The 15700-nt window shown below is 44.3% G+C and overlaps 1 protein-coding gene across 3 annotated transcripts in view; it reads right to left on the reverse strand.

Moving 5' to 3' along the window:
• ZNF827 (zinc finger protein 827) overlaps nucleotides 1-15700 on the reverse strand; it is a 184825-nt gene that overhangs the window by 93598 nt on the left and 75527 nt on the right. The window lies entirely within an intron of this gene.

The raw sequence follows: 15700 nt of genomic DNA on the forward strand, positions 1-15700 counted from the left end.
ATACCTCTCACTGTAAGCAAAGATTATGTTCGTGGCCACCTGAGGAGCCTGAACATCCAGAAGCCTATGGATCATGAAGAGATGCACGCCAGAGCCCCAAGGGAACTCACAGATGTAGTCACCAAACCACTCTCAATGGTATTTGAAAAGTCATGTCAGTCAGGTTAAGTCCCTGGTGACTAGAAAAAAAGGCAATGTCACACTCATTTTTAAGAGGGGTAGAAAGGACAACCCGAGCAACTACTGACCTGTCAGTCTCTCCTCTATGCTGGTACAGACCATGAAATAGATCCTCCTGAAAGCTATGATAAGGCACATGGAAGACAGGAAGCTGATACGAGACAACCAGCATGGCGTTGTCAAGGGAAGTCCTGCCTGACCAACTCATTGGCCTTCTATGATGGCTTAACTGCATTAGTGGACAAGGAAAGATTTACTGATCTTCAGGAAGACTTCAGTAAGGCCTTTGATATGATCCTCCATAACATCCCTCTCTCTAAACCGGAAAGATAGAGATTCGATAGGTGACTGCTCTATGCATAAGGAACCAGTTGTGAGATCATACTGAGAGGGCAGTAGTCAATGGCTCAACATGTGGATGTAGATCAGTGATGAGTACTGATCCTCAGGGGCCTTTCAGTATCTAAAGCAGGACTACAAGAAAGAAGGGGATAGAGTCTTTGGCAGTGGACAAAGGGAAATTGTTTCAAAATAAAAGAGTGGAGATTTAGATTGGATGTAAGAAAAAAGTTTTTTACTTTTTACTTTTTAAGAGTAGTGAAGCACTGGAATAGGTTGTCAGAGAGGTGGTGGATGCCTTGTCCCTTCAGACATTCAAGATCAGGCTGGATGGGGCTCTGAGCAACCTGATCTAGCTGTAGATGTCACAGTTTATTGCAGGGGAGTTGGACCACATGACCTTTAAGAGTCCCTTCCAACTCTATGGATTCTGTGATCTTAAAGCAGTTGTATACTTCTTGTTTGCCAGTGGTATCCCACAAGGTTTTGGCAAACGAAGAAAATATGGAAGTGCACCCTTACGGGTGTCACCTTTACGTTGCGAGCACTTCACAAGTAGCTATAGCAGAACTGAAGTAGGACATTAAGCATAAATAGTACAGTTTCTCTAATCATATTATGTAAGATCTAGGTGCCCAAAAGAGTTGGAAAGCTTTGCTTTCTAATCTTCATTTAACTTGGTAACAGATAGAATTGGCGGCTCACTCTATTTTGCATATCTGTGTCCTCCGTTTTTGAAACACCTCTATAAACTGTCTGCTCTTATTCACTCAATGCCTTCATTAGCTAACAATTCATCTTTATTAAGGCCTGCCTGCACCTGACCTGCCACCTCCCAGAACTGGCTGCAGTGATAGCTGCCTCAATCCTTTACTGCAGCAGAGTGCATCTTCATTGCCTGAAATGTACTGCAAGCCTCAGCACAGACACCACCCCAGCAAAAGAAAGCAGGCACAAAAATCCTTACATGTTCCAAACAGCTTTCAGCAGACAAGAATAAAGAGTTTGGTTTGTGGTGTATATTATTATAACACTGATTTACTCTTCAATATGTCAGCTCATTTTAGCATGGTTATTCATTTAAAACAGGCAACATCACCACAACAACATGATTTTAGTCACCCTTAAAGTTGGAAAGGAAATGCACGAGAAGCTGCAAGTGTCAATTCATCCCACAAAATGGGCTGACCAAAGTGAGGAAAGCGTTCAAGAATGCCACCTTGTTACACACAAACAATTCACCACGAAGACAAATAACTTCCAAATCACAACAGTAATTTAGCGTTATCGCTTACGCATAGTGCTAAGTTTATGAAAAGTTCTCAAAATACCTAAAAGACTGAAAGAAGCACCAAGGAAAATCTACAAAGCACCTATGCTCTCAGCTGTGCTGTGGAGGGGAATTTCAAACTCTTCTAAGGAATAAACCATTGACCAAAAGGCTAATCGAGGCACCAAAGCCTCACTGGCTGATTACCTGCTCCTTCACCCATTCATTTTAAGAGGTGCCCTCATGTGTTGTACACACCATATAGAATCAGTACCCTTAAGCAATTCAGAGTAAATTTACCATAGCTACCACTATGTTGTAAGGAAAAGGAAAAAAAAAAATCTGCTAAGGTTGATAAATCAGTGAATTATCTGCTTCCTTGACTCTTGTGTAGATTTTTTTTAACTTAGAACCAGCACATATGAGAAGATGATCTGTATATTGCCAAAACCAACTGTTTAAATTAGCAGGAAATCCTTAATTACTACAAATTAGATTGAAACAGTCTTAATAAAAAATGATAGATTTGAGCAGCAAAGCCATAGCTCCAGAAAATAAAGCTCCCCCACCATCATTATTTGAGGCCAATGATTCCACCTTTACTTCTGTCCTGCTTTCTGCTTTGATAAAGGAGTTTGAAAATAGATTCATGGAATCATTAGAGTTGGAAGGGACCTTTAAAGGTCATCTAGTCCAACTCCTTTGCAATGAACAGGCACATCCACAGCTCAGTCAGGCTGCTCAGAGGCCCCTCCAGCCTAGCCTTGAAGGTCTCCAGGAACAGGGCTTCCACCTTATCTCTGGGCAATCTGCTCCAGTGCCTCAGGGCCCCCAATGTAAAAGACTTTTTCCTTATATCCAACCCAAATCTCCCCTCTTTAAGTTTGAAACCATTTCCTCTTGTCTCTCCCAACCTCTTCTTGTAGGAGAGGTGTTCCATCTCTTGGAAAATTTCCATGGCCCTCCTCTGGACATGCTCCAACAGGTCCACATCTTTCCTGTACTGAGGACTTCACATCTGGATACAGTACTCCAGGTGAGGCCTCACCAGCACAGAGGGGTAGAATCATCTCCCTTAACCTGCTGGCCACAACACTTTTGATGCAGCCGAGGATACAGTTGATTTTCTGGGCTGCAAGGGCACATTGCTGGCTCGTGTCCAGCCTGCTATCAACCACTACCCCCAGGTCCTTTTTGGCAGGGCTGTGCTCAATCCTTTTGTCTCCCAGCTTGTATTGATAGTGGGGGTCGACTTGACTCAAGTGCAAGACCTTGCACTTGGCTTTGTTGAACCTCAAGATGTTCTCCTGGGCCCACTGCTCAAACCTGTCTAGGTCTCTCTGAATAGCATCTTCTCATCCCTCAGGCACGTTGACTGCACCCCACAGCTTGGGGTTTCAAGACTGCCCAAAAAAAAACCAAAAATCAATTTATATTTGCGAGACCATTTTCAGCTGATACAAATACATGACTTGCAAATTTTCAAATGGAATGTATAGAGCTGCAATCAGACATACAACTCAAAAGTCTGATCATGTCTCTTTACCAGACTTTCACAATCCCTACCTTAGCAGAGAAAAATATCCTTCGTTTCACAATCACACTTTATTCATGCCATTGTGCTTTTTGGCAGTATACACATTTTGAGCAATTATTGTCAAGGATGAACTACAGGAAGAGTAAAATTTAATTGAAAATCCCCAATGAACACCTTGAGACATCATTAAGAATTGCAACCACTGCCATCAAACCAGACTGGTGTGTTAGTTTCACAAAGACAATGTCAAATATCCCACTAGTTCTATGTTTCTGTTCCCCTCTCTTTTTTTAAAAAAGAAAACTATTTTAAATTGTTTTACTACTTATCTATGAACAATAGTGTATATTTTGAGAGGGCTGCTCTGAAAGTAATACCTTTTTATTATTTTTATTATTATTATTATTATTATTATTATGTTGGGCCATAACATCAGTGGCGGATAGTGGTGGTATGGCAGCCGAGGTTGAACCTTCCCACCACCATCTCATTCCATGCTGTGCGACAGACGGTGGCAGAGGGGCAGTCTGACAAAATGGTGTCTGACATGGAAATGTGTATGAAGCAAAGGTGTGTCAATGAATTCCTCCTTGTGGAAAAAATGGCACCCACTGACATTCAGTGTCACTTGCTGAATGCTTATAGAGACCAAACAGTGGATGTGAGCACAGTGAAGGCAGTGGGAGGTGTGTTTCACCAGTAGTGTCAGTGGGTCACCCTCACTGGTGCAGACGGTTATAAACATGGAAACACTCTTGTTTATCATGGAGAAGATGCATAGCTAATGGTGGTGACTATGTTGAGAAACAGTGTTCTGTAGCTGATAATTTCATCTATCAAGTAGTGTTATCTTGCTCTTTGTATCTGTTGTCATTTCCATGGAAATAAATAGGAGGCATTGCTTTTGGAGAGATCTATGTATATGTGGCCCGAGACTATTTTTATTCATTAAATTTGGCCCAGGCAAGCCAAGACATTGGACATCCATGCACCTAAGGTGCAAGGAAAGCATGGGAAAATCACAGAAGGCCACTGTTCTTGCCTAGAAGCAGTGAGCTCATTTAGGGTCAAAAGAGAGTATCAAATCTACAGCAAGATGGATGTACATTGTGAACTCAGGTAAAATTTCCCTTTCCATACCTCTTCTCTTGCTAGTAATAGCAAGAGATTTCCAAAAAAGAACAGAAAATATCTGACTAAAGACACAAGAGGCTGAAACCAAAATGAAAATGAGGTATTATGCTCTTTCTCTATACACAGAAGCTGTTAAGTACAGAGGACTATGTAACAGATCTAGTTTCCTGTATCTTTCCGAAGGCATAGTCAAGTTTTGAAATAGAGGAGAACTCCCACCAGATATAACAGTGTAAGCCCAGCATAATTTCAGTATTCATGGAAAGCCTTTTAGAAGGTTTTGAAATTACTGGGAAAAAAAAAAATCCGTACAGCAACATTCAGCATGTACCTAGCCATTTCAAGGAGCATGCTTTCTATTTTTTCGGCTCTAGTTTCTCAGAGAGAAAATTGCTATCCACATGCATGACTTGAGCCATTGGTGCCCTGGTTTACCTGTGAAACTGCTATATGCATCTTTCCTATGGTACATCTAATTCCAATACAAGCTCACTTTCAGGCTGAAACTAATTTCTGTCAGACCATGTATACCGGGGACAACAGGTTGGCTGGCTCCCTGACTTGTACTCCTATGTACTATACCAATACAAGAAAAGAGAAGGAAACTACTTCCTTGTCTCTCGTGCACAAGGTAGCTCTTGAGAGCACCTTTCTATGTCTAATCACTACTGTAGTAACCAGAAACCCAGCAGACACTCACGTGAAAGAATGCTTAGAGTCTTAGAGAAAAACATGCTACTTCTAGTCTGCTTTCTGCATTACCACTGGCTCTAACATCTCAAGCAAGGCCAACAATGTCCAGAATAATACAAATGGCAGCATTAACTTTTCCTCGTCTTCCAGGGGTTAAAGGCATAGTGTGTCTTCTCCTGAACCAGTTCCAAACAACTTTTCATTATATTCTGCAACTATCAGTAGTCTTCACTGATAAAGCAGTAGCGTTACCAAAATGAAAAATAGATATTCTTCTGCTTTCCTACATGCATGAAAAGGCTGACCAGTCGTCTCCAGCTGGTCTGCAAATCTTACCATAAATACTGACTGGCAAAGGATTAAAAAGAAAAAAAAAAAAAAAAAGGAAGAATCATCAGTGATTAAAGCAGTGATTTCATCACAAGTGGTTTTAGAGAAAAGGGAAGAAAACTTATCTTCATCAATGTAGTAGTGCTACACTGGAAAAAAAAGAGATGTCTATGAAGTTCTCTTCCAACAGATGAGAAGAATATCCAAAGAGAACTTCTTGTTAAGCTACTGGAAAAACAAACAAACAAACAAAACAAAACAAAAAAGAAACAAAGAAAGAAAAAGAAAGAAAAAAAAAGAGAAAAAAGAAACAAAAAGGATGAAACGAACTCCAAAATGTGGGACGCTTCTTGTCTGTAAACCATCCCACTGAGCCTCCGTACACCATCACGAACAACCCAGAAAGCTCCGTCACCGGAGTCTAGATCTCTTAGATGCAGAAACTATTACAAGCAATGTAGTTGTTACATACACGCTAGGAAAACAGCAAGAAAAAAAAACTTGCTTGCTGAAGGCAGGTTTTCATATCCTGAACACAAAATTAACCCAGTTGGCTCGTAAGGAAGGAAGAAGAAAACAGCCTCTGTTGTACATTTGACTTGTGCTTACTTTGACTTCTTGGTCAGCTCAGTATTTCCTTCTCTGACTACAAATAAGACAACTTCACAACAGCCCCAGTGGCAAAAACAAATCTTTCCACTCAACTGAGAAGAGTCACTACACCTACATGCTCAATAATCCAGATGCCTCTGTTCAGTCTATATCCAGGAGCAGGTTTTCTCCTGCGTGGCACTGTAAGTATATGGTAAAGGAGGAACACAGCACGAGCCTTTACAGCTCTCTGATCTCTCTTGTGTTTTCCCTGTGCAATGAGAATCCCACCTGGGAAGGCCAAGACAACTTGCTCAACATTTACACCACCCCAACAGCAAATGGGTGATCAGAGCAAGTCTGCAAAGGTGGCCCACCGCAGGTAAGAGGCACCAAGCTCTGGTTTTCAAAATTAAGTTAAATGGAACTCGGAAAAGTCATCTTAGATTATCATAAACATGGAATTTGGGAAGGTTCTGACAGCAAATACTGTGAACTTTATTTCCCTTTTATAAAGTACATTAAGAGAAAACCTCACGGTGACTATTCAAAACACCGACTCCTAGAAAAATGCTGTTAAAATAGACTGAATTGTTGCTTTAGAACACATTTATGAAGGCTGTTCATCAGTAAAATCAAGGAAACAACAAAATCAGTCAGAAATTCCTATGTTACTACAATATGTAAGCTGTAATACAGAAAACCAAGGAAACCTCAGATCAAGCTGCTGCAATGTCTTCAACTACCCCTATCATGTTTACAGCTCCTGCCAAGGGGTCACAGAGTGGAAGCACACAAACGGTATGCATGTCAATCCTCAAGCAGAGCAGGTGAGGACAACGTGCTAATCTAACAAAGATCTCTTCTGTTTTTAACTCATTTCTGCCTATTTCTGGTATGTGCAGATTCTCCAGATTTTTATTTATATATTTAGGTAAATAACATGCCCCCCATTTAAAGCCTTACTCTGCTCCATTACTCACCTGAGCGCTTTATGCACATTAGCTTTCTGACTGGCTCAGAAACAGAATGCTTAAGGTTTAGATACTTAAATTATCCCTTCCTACAAATGCCACAGGAATCCTGTTCCCTATAATTTACTCCTTTCCTCTCTCCCAAAGTCAGATTAAAACACAGCAAATTATATTCTCTGTTTCTCTAATTCCCCCCACAAGGACGATATTACAGTATCTAAGGGAAGCTTCAGGATCTGTTTGTTTTGTCGTGCTGATTGCTACCAAAGACAGCTGCTTTCTTTGCCCCTGAGAGGATTGCTTGGGGTTAACAAGCGAAGCCAAACAAGAGAGGATTAGGAAGCTACTTGTAGGGGTAGGCTAACACACAGAAGCAGTTCTTCCCATGTAGAATAGGCACTTCTCACTCTTAGACACACTGAGGAACAGCCTCAGCTTTCAACCTTGTGAAAAATTAAGTGGTCGCTTAATTCTAGTGCAAGCACCAAATAAAAAGTGAACCTTCCTCAAAACTAATTTTATTTAAGGAGATTTAGGATTCTGTGCCAAACTCGTTCTAAAAGAAACTAACGCTATGACTACTGAGGGCATGGACCATTTCTATGTTCTGCCCAAAAATTCACCTAAAATTCAGAGGAATGGTGGAAGAGAAAGGGATGTTTCACATCTACTTGCAGTGCATCACTGGATTACGGGATTTGATGTATTATTGGTTGAAGACCCTGTGGGCCTTACCAACAGTTTTTACACAGGCCAAAAAATGCCTTCAAAGACAACAACTCTGATTCTCATGAGAGTACATCTGTACTAAATAACACAGTGCTATGTAGTGATATCTGAACCAGCCTGAGAATACCCAGAAGCATTATGGCTGAATTAACCTGAGTAGACTGCTGTGATAACTGCCTCCCATACACAAGGTAGCTTTATTAGAGCTTGCTTTGTTATCTCAACATGGCATAGCACTGTGCAGGAAGACATGTAAGCAATTACGGCGAGGTCCATTTATACCTTATGGGCAATGTTAAAGTACCTCAAGGTGGGCAGAAGAGCCCCCTTCAGAGTTATTCTCTGTGCATAGAACTCCCTCTGGCAACACAGAATTGACAAAAGGATTATGTCAGCCCTTCCCCTCCAGAACAAGGAGCAGGATGAGAGCCTGTGGGCAGCAGAAATTAGAGCAGCTCTAGGCTGTTATGCTTACACTGGTGCCTAAGAAGGGCTCCTCCTGGCCTCAAAGTGCTAGAAATACAAAGGTAGAAAAGTGGAGATTCTGCTTCAAACACAGATGAAATGAGTCCTGAGGCACCAGCTGCGAGGTCTACATTTGACACAGCAGCCCACAAGGGGAGTGATTCTGCCTGTGCTTCAGGAACGCAAGCAAACTCAAACAGCCACAACACCTGCTGCTAGCTGGATCCAGTTGCCCAATACTCTCTCTTTCCCTTACCTGCTCTTGACTGCATGATTATCTACTGCAGAAGATCTGCTACTATTTCCTTTTTTGAGAAAAGAAATTCATCTAAGGTGAATTATCATTGTTTATTTGTACTACACGACTCAAAATGAAGTGGCTCGCAAAGAATTCCTGTTCATTAATAAAGTCACACATGAGGATCCATCCATTAACAAGTGTGAATTTTGCTTAAAACCATCAAGTTTTTTTAAAGCATTTTTCTAAGAGTTACCTGCCATTTATTTTCAACTCAACAGAATCCCCACTTTTGCCCTGATATCATATTTGCCCATCTTACAAACTCTAACAGGTATCAAGATCCATCCAAAACACCTACTTAAAATAGAGAGCTGTAGTTTTAAAGTAAGTCTTCACCAAATCTTCTCCATTATGGACACTTCCAGGTAATACTTCTGTCCTCCTTGTTTAAGGCCACACAGAGAATTCCACGTTCTTGCTTAGAAAGCCCTGTGATAGCAGCAAAGACATTCAAGCAGCCAATCTCAGAGGAGGGCCTGCAGATATAAACCCTTCCTGAGGTAGGGAGCCTCCAGAAGTAAAGCCCTGCAGAATCCAAAGGGATGATGACAGAAGCTTGCTTTGAGTTGTTCTGAATAATTTATTTCCATCCTAGTGAGTGTCCCAAACAAAAGAAATGGAACAGTGCAAATGTATGGAACCTAACTTCACTTTCTCAAACTGCTGGTTAAGTCAAGCACCACAAGACCTCTACTGCTTGGTAACCCTTGCATTTTTAATGCAACATATTTTGAGCAGCAGCTAAAGCTGTAGTCTTGCATAACAACTTCTTTCTCTTGGTCTATCATACCATCAGCATTACAGTCATCCTTTCAGCCCCAACTTCCATTCCTATCACCTAAGTACTGAAAAGAACAAGAGAAATGACTGTTTATATGGCCCAGTTTTTCTCTCCTCACTACATGTTTCTCAAAATAAATAAATAAAAATTAAAAGAAAAAAATCACAACCCTTCCATGATCCCCAGTTAATTGAACTTGGACTCCGTGTGAACTCTTAACATCTCTCTCAACCTGCAAAATATAACAGGTTAGTTTGAGCATTAGGCTTAAGCCATGGGGTCCTACTGTTCAGTGTAATTACACCACAAACATGAAATCCCTGGAAAGGCAGGAGAAACTTGAAGCAATAGAGCTAACTACGAAGCCTACAGGCTCAGACCAAGCACACCTGTTGTCTAGGCCAAATGGAGTACCAGGTTGTAAACACTACTGAAGGCACATAAGGAGTAGAAAATTAATCTTTGGGAGCATAAGGGTTCTGTAACTACCACCCTGAGTTAGTCTCCAAAAACAAAAACTAAAAGAGAAGCTCTTCTGTGAATTTTTGGATACAAGTTACTGAATCCCACATTAAATTAGCCACAATTGTGAGGGTGTATGTGTGCAGAGTTATGTTGACTGTACCCTGCAACATGCCTCCTTTGAACTCAAGTCTGGGTTAAGCCTGAATTTTAGAATTCAAATTAAAATAATTAGAAAAAAAAAATCCTTGGGGAAAGGGTTAGAAACCTTCTTGAGGTTATTTTTCCTTCAGCCCAAATTGAGCCACATCATTTACTGTTCTTTATAGAAACAGCTTTAAAATATGAAATAAAAAGGCAGGGGGACAGAAAAAGAGAATCACTTGAAAACTGAAGTCCATTACATACTGTTAGCCACTTTGAACTCCAGGATTTCTGCATACTGTTTTCATGAAACACGTAACACTTCAGACTCCATATACCATGAGGGGGGGTTATATATGTAAATGTAAGTGATACACATCATAGTATCATGACTGACAAACCAGGCAAGAAAAAAATGGTATGCCAGAAACCAGAACAAAACATTATTTAGAAGATGAATTCTTCAAGTATGACTCTGGAGCAGTTTAAGAGCTCTAACAGTAAAAGGATTTGAGGCACAAGCCAAATTAGCTCTTCCTAACCATCTGAACTAATGTCCATATTATGATTTCTTTGCAACGTGAAAGAAAAAAGGTCCTCTATATGGTGCTTCATGACAAATCATATGCCTAGTAAAGCTTCATGTTAGAAACCCTTTTAACTTCCAAAAAGTCCTCTTTTGTAGGTCATGCTCTCATTATCTTGCTCTGGGATCTTGTCTGATTAAATTATAGGAAATTACTAATACTTCACTTTGAACAGCCAGCTCCTCCTGGCTCTTCTTCTTCTTTTTTTTTTTTTTTTGTTAAACTTAATTCTTCCTACTTCTGCCTTCTTACATATGAAAAAGACAACAATCACGCTATTACAGAGATGAAGCTGTACTCTTTCTTTGTCCATTTTAAAACTTAAAAATAAAAACTGCATTCTGTCTACATGTTCTTACGTTCCCCATCCTGCTGCTCTACCTGTGGGTTTTCCTGTTTTGCCACCTAAGAAGTCTGTGTTTGTGTTTTATACTTTTTTTATCCCTCTGCTCTCTCTGAAATTTAATTCATAAGATCTTAAACCTTAAGTAGCTTAAGGAGCACGACATCAGTTCTTTGTTAGTCCCATTCACACCTGAGTGTGATCTATTAATACTTCGTACCACCAGACAACACTAAGAGTCTACCACTGAATGACTTCAGACACTGACCACTGAATGACTTTATAAAACAGACAGAGATTTCAGACGTCAGAAACAACCCCCATAAAGGGAGAAGCTATTTCTGAAGAGTCTATAATGACTTCGCTATAACGAGCGGGGCAAAATAAGAACAGTGTTTTCAGACAGAGTAATGTGGATGCTACTCCATCCAACTAAACGCCGCTGTTCATTTAAGAGGTACATTATAGTACCACCAGGACAACTATGATAATAGCAATGAAATTATTAACCTAATCATACTAAGAATAATAATTTTCCCTACATGGACCCTCTTGCCAACAATGAGCTATATCATGATCCCCGCAGTGGTGAGAGGTTAAAAATAGTAAATAGAAAATATGTTAAAAGCTTCCCCTTGTACATGCAATGCCTGCTAGTAAGGTAATAAACACTATTAAGAGATTCCTGTTCCTGATAAAAACCCTTTGTCTCAAAGGAAGCCCTCAAATGCTGGTGAGGGCTTTCTGACACTGGGAAGTCTTCGAAAAACCCACCCCCAAAACCCTCTCTGGCTGCCAGGCAGTATCACATAAAGCAAGTTGCAGAAATAAAATAGGAGGAAGCTTTAAAACCCCTCTTAATTTATCTCATTATCAGTATTTTCTTTACGCTCTGATGACACAATCCAGTAATAAAAGACACACAATAAAAAGTTTCGTCGTGTTTGAGGGTTGATTGTTTGTTTTGTATGGAAACATTTGAAAACTACAATGCAGCATCTGGAATATCTAATACCAAACTTAACCACAAAAGCAAGAAGAGTTATGCCCCCTCACAATCACAGAGCCAGCTTCTGATAGTTATACTAATATTATATCGGTGTTGTACCTCCATCTTCAACAAAAGAGAGCCAACAGAGGTAGTAGCTCATCCTTCAAAACGTAGTAGTTCAAAATACTGAATACAGCTCCTAATTGTCTGATGAAACAAACGCAAGCTTGACATAAACGGTATGGTGGCATTCATTCACAAACTGCATTGCGCGCAAGCTTTTGAGACTGGACCAAACCTCAGGGAACACTGATTGCTATGCTTGAGGCAACGTGGTGATCTAGATCCTGAACATCTACTTGCTATCTCAAAACCTCCCGAAGCTTTTACTTCTCGGGCTGATCCCTTCCATGTCCCGTTTGTAAGGTGAGGAACGCTGAGAAAAGGAAGTAATAGCAGAAGGTAGGATAGAACATAAGGCGATCAGGATAACAAGAACAGAGGAAAACTGTATTTATGAATGCATTTTTAAAGACTCTGATTCTAACTGCATAGAGTAGAAAACATACCCTTATTTAGATCTAAGCATCGAAGCAGCTGAAAGGGGAAAAAAGAAAAAAAAAGCACAAAAAAACCACCTATGCACGCTAAGGAACAAGTAAAGTTCCTTCAAGCATTCCAATGAAAATGAATTGATTTGTCTGAGTTAGGTGCATCCAAAAGTACTCACGAGACACGCGTGCACTGAGTAAACTTCTAACTTATGAAGCTCTCCCAGTGCAAGCCGAGGTGAGCTGCTCCAGTATTTTATTTGGATACGAAAGAGCCATTGTCTATCCAAGAATTCCTGAAGCTCTGACCTCATTCGCTCATACCTTAGATTAAAAAAGAAAGCACTTTCTCTTATATTTTAGAATGCGAGCGAAGGCTTTCCACTAGCATCTGTGACTTAACATGTCAAAAAATTACACTTCTTTGCATGCAGAAGCTCCAGCTGCAATTCACGTTCTCAGTGGAGCTTCCTATGGCCCACCCACGCAACGGAAAGCTGTGGGATGCCCTGCTGGGAGCAGGGGCCTTGACCACATGACCTCCAAAGGACCCTTCCAAATTGAACTGTGTTGTAAACAACTCCGGTAACCGTGAGCTCAACCTTAACTCTGCCCCTTGAAGCAAATAGTATTAATGCATCTAATGAAATGAACTCTCATTCCCCTTCAGCTACCTAAGTGTCAGCATCTTGCAACTCACTTGAAACTAAGTTACACTGTTGTAATAGTCTCGGCCATCTCTCACAAACTCTTAACAGGGAGAATTCCTTTACCAGAGCAGGTGTTTTGGTGGTGCCATCTTCTTTCGGGAAATTACCTCAAAATTCACCATAGTTATCAAATGAAGCCGACAGACAGTAGTGTCTAATATGGAGACATATAAAATCAGGGTCCCAGTGGGCAGCAGCTGCATACTATCGTACCATGTCCTTCAGATGCCTGTCAGGGCACACAGCCTGTAAGAACTGAAACGAGGCCTGGAGATCCTGAAAACACCACTTTCTACCCAAACTCCTGTACAGTCCGCAGTACCACACGTCAGCTTATTTATATTCTCACCTTACTAAGTTGTTCAGTGTCTATTTGCTTTCCCAGCCACCACTACCAGGGAATCCAAACTATCAGGAGATGGCGCAGGATACCACGTGCACCAAAAGCAGGCACTGAGCGCACCACAGAACACTCCTGCAGCAGCAGCAACCTGTGGCACAGCTGAAGCGCAGTGCCAAACCCATGCTGGGGCAGAGCTGAAGCTCAGCACAACACGAGCCATCTCCTTCTGCATGTGCACGGCACGCTCCCCCCGTCCTATTGCTCTTGTTAACATCTAAACACAAAAAGCGTACACAACCTAAAAAAAATACGTTGTTAAAACCTTCGGGAATTGCAGGGAAAAATATGTATTTTACACAGAATGCCCATTAAAAAAAGACACTACAAAAAAAGCTCAGCCCCAAACCCACTACTGATAGCCTTTGCACACTGAGCGCAATGGGTTGCAGGCCATCCTCTGAACGCGCAGGGCTGCAGGCTGCATCTGTATTCCTACAATTCTTCCTTATTTACCCAACACGTTATTATCATGTTTTTGTCAAAGGAGAGCTTTTAATTCAACGCAGTCGGGCTGTAAGAGAAAGCTAAATAAATACAACCCACTAAGAAGTAGCATTAGCGTGGGACGCAGCGAGCATGCTTCACACATCGGGAAAAAAAAAAAACCAACACCTCTTGTGAATCGAACTAAAAAATTCAGCCAAAAGAGCCGCAAATGAGGCCGTACATTTAAGAAACAAAATAAACACGGCGCCCGTTTCGCACAATGCAGGCGATTGTTCCTTCGCTCGGAGAAGGCCGCGACTTTTCCTGGCGCGGCGGTCAGGAGGTCGGGGCCGCGGCGAGCCCGAGGCGCAGCCCGCGGGCGGGGGCAGCGCAGCGCCGGAGCCGAGCCCGGCAGGCAGCGCACGGCAGCGCGAGCTAAAATGGAGCCCGGGCTGCGTGTCAGCCCGAGAGGCGGGCAGAGGGCAGCCACGCGGGGCAGGGCAGGGGCAAGGTCAGCCGCCGCGCCGCCCGTGGGGCCCGCCCCGCCGGCTCCTCCGGGCCGAGGAATCCCCCTCCTCCCCCCACCGCGCCCCCGCTCACGGGGGGCTCCGGGCGGCGGCGCTGCACCCTCCCCCCCCCCCCCGCACCGCCCACTCCCCCCGGGAGGCCCCCGCGCCGCCGGGCGAGGCCTTGCGCTCCCGGGCTTGGCCCCTGCCCCCGCCCGCCGGGCGCTGCAGAGGCGGCGCCGCCGCCGCCCCCGTGCCGGCCTCGCCGTGCGCGGGCAGCGGCGCACGGGGCCGCCGACTGCAGCGGGCGGAGCGCGGCAGGGCTGCACGGGGGCGAAAGGAGAGAGAAAAGGGATGAGGGGAAGGAGCGGGGGGGGGGGGGAGGAATAATCGATAAACAGCGCAACTCGAGCCTTCCTTAAACCAACGGAAAGAAAACGGGTAGAGAAATACTCGCCGGGCTGCGAGTGCCGCCCCCCGGCCTGGCCCCCGTGCCGCGGAACGGAGGGTTCGGGGCAGCGCTGCCCCTATCGCGCGGAACCGCACCGCGCCCCGCCCGCAGCGGCGCCCCCCGGCAGCGGCAAAGCCGGGGCCGCCGCGCTGAACTCCCGCTGACCGAATGCTCGGCCCCGCCGTGCCCCCGGCCTCGCGCGGAGGGCGCGCTCCGGGCAGATGCGCCGGAGACGGTCAAATGACCCCCGGCAGCCACCCCCTGCTCGCCTCGAGGCACCCCCGGGGCCAGGCAGGGGCAAGGTATTTTTAGGTCCCCTCCCCTCCGTCTCTCCCTCAATAGCTGCCGAGCGCTTAATGCGGGTGGGGGGGGGGGGGGGGGGGTAGGGGGGAAGGAGGAGAGCGGGAGAAAAGTTAACTGTTTTGCAAAGAGGGGAGAAAATAGGAAGGAGGGGGCAGGGAGCGAGGAGCAGCGGGGCAGGGGGAGCCGCGTTAGGGATGTAAGCGTGTGCGTGCACGCGGGGTGCACTTTAGCCCTGTGCTCTGCTGCTCGCGGCCGGGGCAGCGCCGCCGGAGCCCCCGCTTCGCCGCAGCCAGCGGCAGCCCCGCGCGCGCCGCCGCCTCTCCCAGCTCCGCGGGGACCTCGCCGCCACGGGCCGCCTCACCGCCGCCCCCTCCCCCCGCCGGTCCCGGCTCCCGTAGGGGCGGCTGCGGGGTCGCTGCGGTTGCCTCCCCGCCCCCCCCCCCCTCCACCGCCGGCCCCGGGGGGCCGTGCCCACCACCCCCCCCCACCCCACTCCGCC

The sequence above is a fragment of the Gallus gallus genome, chromosome 4 (genome assembly GCF_016699485.2).
Source record: "Gallus gallus isolate bGalGal1 chromosome 4, bGalGal1.mat.broiler.GRCg7b, whole genome shotgun sequence".
NCBI classification, from domain to species: Eukaryota; Metazoa; Chordata; class Aves; order Galliformes; family Phasianidae; genus Gallus; species Gallus gallus.